At 39.5% G+C, this 7,551-nt stretch overlaps 1 pseudogene; it reads right to left on the bottom strand.

The window, feature by feature from the left end:
• Positions 1-6,138: 6,138 nt before the first annotated feature.
• LOC144250277 (melanocortin-2 receptor accessory protein 2 pseudogene) lies at positions 6,139-6,729 on the bottom strand (annotated as a pseudogene).
• Between the last annotated feature and the right edge of the window lie 822 nt (positions 6,730-7,551).

Genomic DNA, 7,551 nt, shown 5'->3' with positions numbered 1-7,551 from the left:
GGAAGAGCATGAAAAGAAGACTACCACTAAATAGGGAAGAGAGGTGGGAGGGAAAAAGAGGGAGAAGGGGAGTTGCACGGAAGATGGAAGGAGAACCTCATTGTTATACAGAATACATATATGATGTTGTAATGAGAAAAAGAAAAAAAAGTGTGTCACTTTAGATTGGATAGAGAGAAAGGATGGGAGAGGAGGGGAGGAGTAGGGGGGATAGGAAGGGCAGCAGAACAGAATAGACAATATGATTGATGTATGTACATTCCATGAATGTATTATATGTCAAAATACATTCTGCTGTCATGTATGACTAAACAATTAAAATTAAATAAATAAATAAAAATTTTTAAAAATAAAAAATCAGTTTCAGTGGCAGAGCAGCAAGGGCTACATTCAAGGCATAAAGTGGACTCTGTGACATTTCCCCACTGTTGATTCCCACATCCCATATCTACGGGAAAATGAGTGTGACATCTCCAGGCTGCTTCCTGCTGAAAGTGGGCAAAGTTGGGGGAAGTGACCCAAAGCCCTGGCTCTCTACAGCTGGGGCACGGACAGTTAAGGGATTCCAGCATCAGAGCAGTCCAGAGGTCCACAGTGGCAGATGGCAGGTGACTGGACAAGGCATATGTATGGCAGGGATCATGCTAAAATAACAATAAACAAGACAGTAAAGCATTACTTTTTTGTAAACAATTATCACAAAAGCAATTAGTATTTCAGTCACTCTCTGAAAACCCTGAACACACTAACTCATAATCATATCAGTGGAAAACAGATCAAGCTTGTCAATGTAGGAGGTTAGGAAGATTTGTAGATCTATTATATCAGCCTCAAATTGACTCAGGACAAACTTGAGACTCTAGAGTCCTTTGTGATCCTTATCATTTGGCACTCCCATGCAAGAACCCTTCCTTTACAGCCCCCAGCTTTACTTACTTTTGGTAGACCTGGCACAAGTATACATCACAAGTTCCATTTTTAAAAATTGCTTTACCTTTTAAATGTCCATGTAGGACTGTACTTAAGTATACTCTCTTACCAGGTGTTGAAGACCAAGTTGGTCTAAACTGAACTTGTTCCTATCTACACTTAAGTGTCAGTTGAGATTCCTCAAAGCTCACTATTAGGGATGTGTGTGAAGCCTCTTACCTCCTTTAGCTTTCCACTACCAGTGGTGCCGTCTGCTATATCTGCTGACTTTATGTGGCTTCTCTTGGAAGCATCTAGGACATTTCCATCTCCCATGACCCTCCTCTTTGCATGATGTTCACTGGTTGGCTTCCTATTCTCCAAGGTCCTCTCAGTATTCCTGATCAGCAGATTGGGTGACTCGCCAGAGTTGCAGGGCCCAGTGAGGAGTCCTGACATTCTCTGCACCTTGGCGGCTGGCCTTAGAGGACAAAGGCAATGATGTTGGCTGCTTGTTTCCTTGGACCTTTACTTTCTTGAATTTGGTCTCCAGTTTTTTTGTTTTAAACACGAAGCAGGCCAATTTCACCAGTCTTAAAGTGGGAGTAATAGGTAGTATATAATATTGACTTCCAGTACTAATACTGACCCCAATTAAATGAAAGGCATAACTGTAAAATTATAGATATTGAACTCACAAGCTATTATTGGGTCAGTATTAGTTTGAAAGACATAACTGTAAAATTATAGATATTGAACTCACAAGCTGTTACTGGATCAGTATTAGTACTGGAAGTCAACATTATATACTATTTGTACTATAGGTGGTGACTTATTATCTCAAATTAATTCAAGTTGTTTTATCACTAGCAGCAACTTTGCAAAACACTAACAGGCAACAGTTATAAAGTTGATAAGGAAAAGTCAAAATAAAATTAACAGAGCAAAAATATTCAATTTCCGTATCAGCTATGAAACAAGAAAAACTATTTTTATAACCTTAAATTTTTCTTAGGCATATACTATAGCCAATGCTTAATTTGGAATATCACTAATCTTTACAATAAAAAGTCAATCTTTTGAATGAAACTTTAAATGAGCTGAAGTCTAGACTATTTTGGAGCCTTTCTAACATGGAGTAAGATTAGAGGCACAGTGTTATCTTAGGTAAGGTGGGTTCTTGACGAATAACACGATACAACATTACATCTGAAACATTAATCAAACAAAGGCTAAGAGAGCTTTTGACTTTCTTTTTGTGGAAAAAGTGACAAAATGTTTCCATGTTTTACAATGTCACCTTTAAACAGATGAGATTCTCTTTATTCCCTACCAAAATTCCAATTCCAGTGTGAAGAGTAACACAAAATTGTATATATAACTTATTGACATCAGGATACTTTATCCAGATAAAACATCAAATGGCATGAATAAATACAAACCAAATTTGTTATTTCTATAAAAATCCAAGAATACTGAAACAGATAATTTTAATTGGGAGAATGCCAACTTGGCAAAGTGCCCTCCTAAGATTTACATTTAACTAAGTTGAACTTTTAAAGTACAATTTAGCATCCAGATCTGCATGGGTTAGCAAAAATCAAAGGATAGCCTTCTAGCTTTCCTTATACATTTAGGAAACAGTGTTAATGATCAGAAATGAATTTAGTCAAAGCAAATAGATATAAGACAGGTCCTCAAATAACAGTGTAGCCCTTCTATGTCAGATATAATGTATAAAAGCACTTATTGGTTATCTTACTGAAAAATTTACATAAACTTTCATTTTATCAATTTTTACTTAGACAAGGATTACACAGATACAGTCCTCAGAGGCAAACATAGACTTTGTTACATATATTTAGAGTGTCAACTATATTCTTATAACCTAAATAACCGTTGTTTGTTTAACAAGTTACAAAGCAATCATTTAAGACTTTTGCTACAAATCCTAATTTCTTTAAGATTTATTTTTCTCAGTAATAAAACCTAACAGATACAATAAATTATCTTGATAGATAAGAGCAGATTGATGTTTCAGACTTTGCTTTATATCAGTACATTAAAGTTCAAATAATTTTGACTAGCTGTGCTAATTATAGCAATTTAATCTCAAACACAACCTTTTTGAGGTTTACCTTCCACAAACTTTCTGCAACTTACATAGACATTCTCAACTTCTTTGCATTCTTAGTTTTGTCCTCTTTCATCTTGGACATTAGTCCAAGAATATTACTTTACCAGACAAAATACTTTCTCATCTAGAAACATTGCCTTTACCTTCAAATTTCCCAGACTAAAATATTTATATACCTATCATTTTCCTTTATATCTTTTAGTTTCATACCCTTTTTAAATATATATTCTGAAACACTCCTTATGAATATTACCTGTACGTGTAGTTTACACAACAAACTTCATCCCAGGAGGGGATCATACAATCAGGAAGGGGAGAGGAAGTGACTTCAAAGGCTGGTCTTGGAACTTCCCATATCTCTGTCCCACTGAGTGTGTGACAGCAAGAATTTCTCTTTTTCATAGAGCAGAGTGGAAATGGCATAAAATTGCTGCACATGGATCAGATCCCTCTGGTTGCCACTATTGATCACTGGGATTCATGGTGGCCCACCTAGGCTGCCATCCAGGTTTATGGTGAACATAAACTCAGAGTTAAAGACATGAATCGCTAGTGCATTCGACTTTGAGAAAGTGAAGTCCTTATTATTTATCTATGTGTGAATGTATGAGTTTTTATTTTTATTAGTTTTAAAAATTACAACAGAGCTAGCTGGGCATGGTAGGGCATACCTGCAACCCCAGCTACTCAGGAGGATGAGGCAGGAGGACCTAAATTTTAAACCCAGCCTGTGCAATTTGACCAGATTCTATCTCAAAATTAAAAATAAGCCAGGTGCACTGGCACATGCCTATAATTCCAGCCACTTGGGAGGCTGAGGCAGGAGGATCCCAAGTTACAGGCCAGCTTCAGCCACTTAGCAAGGTCCTCTCTCAAAGTAAAAAGGGCTGAGGATGTGGCTCAGTGGGTTCAGTCCTCAGTAACACACACACACACACACACACACATACACATATACATACACATACACGCACACACAGTGCCACCCACAGTCATAGCCTCCATGCCTTAAATAAATCATTTTAATAATGCGGCATATGCTCTTACTATTTTTCTGCTAAATAAATACAGTGGCAACCAATGTTTACCAATTTTAACTTTTAACTCTTCCCTAAAATTCTTCTAAACAAAACATCTGACAGGAAATTCCCAGGACCTGCTCAGCTGAGCCCGAGAAACCCATGAGTGAATAAAAAAAACAAAAAAAAAAAAACAAAAAAAACACAGATATTGAAAAGCTAGGATCAGTTGGGACATTGCTCCCTGATGGAGAAACAGTGACTAAACAGCTGGCCCCCAAGTTTATATATACCGGGTCTCATAATCAAGAGGTTAAGCACTATAGAGGCATTGTTCTTTGTGCACCAAAAAGTTACAAGGCTCTAAACATTCTTGTAGCTATCTCACTGTTGCAATGCATGGGGCTTCCTGTGGCACCCAGGAAGTCCACTGTTCTAAGTGTCAACTAAGCAGGCAGGATTGAAAGTTAACATTGTACTTATCTTGCTATGTTCAGGAGCCTGTATCCTTGGAAGCTGGCATCTGAACTCAAAGCTATGAGCTAAAAAAGTCTATGCCAAGCACAGAGTTCTCCCTTTTAACAGGGGTCACCATCAACAGGGCAGTTTTCAATCAGCTCCTTCCCACTGAGAAATTCCCAGGAGTGCTGTCACCTCTGTCCAGGGGTCAGTTCAAAGCAATCATTCATTCACCACTCCCAACAGAAAAGAACTTAATAGTGAAGGCTTTATTGTTACTTCCAGGTCACAAGATTAACAGTGTCAGATCAAAGAGGAGGCACTCTCAGTGGCTCAGGCAGAAGGGACCTTCAGAGCCACATGCCTCTCAGGGAGATGTCCTATGGCCACAAGGAGGCAACAACACCCCACCTTCCCAGTCCCAGGGGTCAGCCATCAAGGGCTTGGTCCTGGCTCCTTCCAGGGTCCAGGGAAGCTTGGCATGGACCTCACGTGTAAGTGGTAGAAACACAGGGAAAAGTCACAGAGGTAGCATTATATTTCTTTTTATTACTGTAGGTTACACTAAGTTCAAAAGGGAAATATCAATTCAATTAGGACTGAGAACCATGGTTTATGGAAATGTACATTGCGACACCTTTGGGAAAAAGGCCCACACATCTTATGACCCAAAAATTCTAGTCCAGGGTGTAGAATTCTCCACCAAGACATACACAGAAAGGCTCACTTAATTCTACACAGAAAGGCACACTTAAAGGTTCATTGCAGATTTATAACCCCACACCAGAGATTTCCCAAATGCACATGAATATATATATATATATATATATATATATATATATATATAATATAATTTTGATGAATTCATCCAATGAAATACTATACACAGAAGCATGAATCCCATGAGCTTTCTGAGTAAAGGAAGCCAGACGCAAAATACAGCCCAGGTGTCCAACCACAGATAAATGGATAAAGAAGATGAGTTTATTACAAAAGAAATTTTATTCAGCCAAAAAAGATGAAATTATGTCATTTGCAGGAAAATGGATGGAACTGAGACCATTGCCTTAAGTGAAATAAGCCAAAGTCAGAAGGTAAAGGATCATACTTTCTTCGCATATGTGGAAGCTAGAGAGGAAAGAAAAAGAAAGGTGGGAGGGGTGGGGATCTCATGAGAATCAGAGGGAGACCAGTAGAGGAAAGGAACAGGGTGTGAGAGGAGGGTGGGGAGAGGGAGCATTGGAAGCAAAATTGGCCAAATGATATTGTTCTCTTGTGAGCCTGCATGACCATGTAACCACAAATCCATCATTATGTACAACTATAATGCACCAATTCTTTACATGTGGTTGGAAAATGTGGCTGTAAAGCTGGGCTCAGAGTATATGCCTTGTAATTCCCAGCAACTCTGAAGTCTAAGGCAGAAGGATTGCAAGTTCAAGGCCAGTCCTTTTGTTCTAGGGCTGGGGATGTGGCTGAGTTGTAGGGCACTTGCCTTGCATACATGAGACCCTGGGTTGGATCTCCAGCACCACAAAAAGAAAAAGAAAAAAATTCTGTTTTCTTTCTTTCTTTTCTTTCCTTTGTAAAAAAAGGAAGATATAGAGCATACATTCATTTGGGGTCTTTTTGGGAGGTCTGTGAAACTGGCTTATTTTCTAGAAAAACAGGTTGTTTAGAAATTAGAAAATCAGGCTGGACTTGGTGGCATGAATTTGTAATTCCCCAGTAACTTGGGAAGCTGAGGCATGAGGATCTCAAATTTGAGGCTAGCTTCAGTGACTTACAGAGGACCTGTTTTAAAATTTAAAAGAAAAAAGAAAAGAAAGGGCTGTGGATGTGGGTCAGTGGTTAAGCATCCTGAGGTTCAATCCCTGTATGAAAAAAACAAACAAACAGCAAAACAAAACAAAACAACCTCCCCCCCCCCACACAATTTGAACGTCATCCTCTCCAAAGAAGTAGTTCTTGTTCACAAAGCTGGGGATGTCAAACTGCATGAGCCTCTTCAGCTCCTCCTGTGGCCTCCCACTGCTCCTGATGGCTTCGTCATTGCTGTTGATGGCAGTGGTCTGGTGAGAAGATGCAGGCCTCTCCAAGTGTTCCATTGATGCAGCAGAGACAGACCTGCACTCCTTGAACCCCTGGTGAGAAAACACCTTGTCTGGCTCTGGAGTTTCCAATGTCTGACACAAAGTTGTTCATTCCAAATCTTTTCTCTAAAGATTCTGCATTGGGTTTCAGAGGTCCAGTGCAGGGTCCACTGACCCATATTTCTGGGCCCAGGTGAGTCAGGACACCATGGTGGATGGATATGTTAGGGGGAAGTGGCCCAGGATATGGCAACCAGAAGCAGAGTTTTATTTTATTTTTTGGATAGTGGAGATTAAACTCAGAGGCACTAAACCACTGAGCCACATCCCCAACCCTGTTTTGTATTTTATTTAGAGACAGGGTCTCACTGAGTTGCTTAGTACCTCTTTTTGCTGAAGCTGGCTTTGAACTTGTGATAATCCTACCTCAGGCTCCTGAGCCACCAGAATTACAGGCGTGCACCTCTGTGCCCAATAATATATATTTTAATTTGTTGATGGACCTTTATTTTATTTATTTATATGTGTGGTGCCGAGAATTGAACACAGTGCCTCATATGTGTGAGGCAAATGCTCTATCACTTAGCCACAACCTCAGCTCCAGAGCTTTATTTTTTGAGACAGGGTCTTACTAAATGGCCCAGGGTCTCACTAAATTGCTGAGGCTGCCCTTGAACTTGCAATCCTCCTGCCTTAGACTTCAGAGTTTCTGGGAATTAAAAGGCATATACTCTGAGCCCAGCTTCACATCCACATTTTCCAACCACATGTAAAGAATTGGTGCATTATAGTTGTACATAATGATGGATTTGTGGTTACATGGTCATGCAGGCTCACAAGAGAACAATATCATTTGGCCAATTTTACTTCCAATGCTCCCTCTCCCCACCCTCCTCTCACATCCTGTTCCTTTCCTCTACTGGTCTCCCTCTGA

The sequence above is a fragment of the Urocitellus parryii genome, chromosome 15, assembly GCF_045843805.1.
Source record: "Urocitellus parryii isolate mUroPar1 chromosome 15, mUroPar1.hap1, whole genome shotgun sequence".
Taxonomy (NCBI): Eukaryota; Metazoa; Chordata; class Mammalia; order Rodentia; family Sciuridae; genus Urocitellus; species Urocitellus parryii.
The sequence above is the reverse complement of the archived record's forward strand: the minus strand, read 5'-3'. Positions and strand labels throughout refer to the sequence as shown.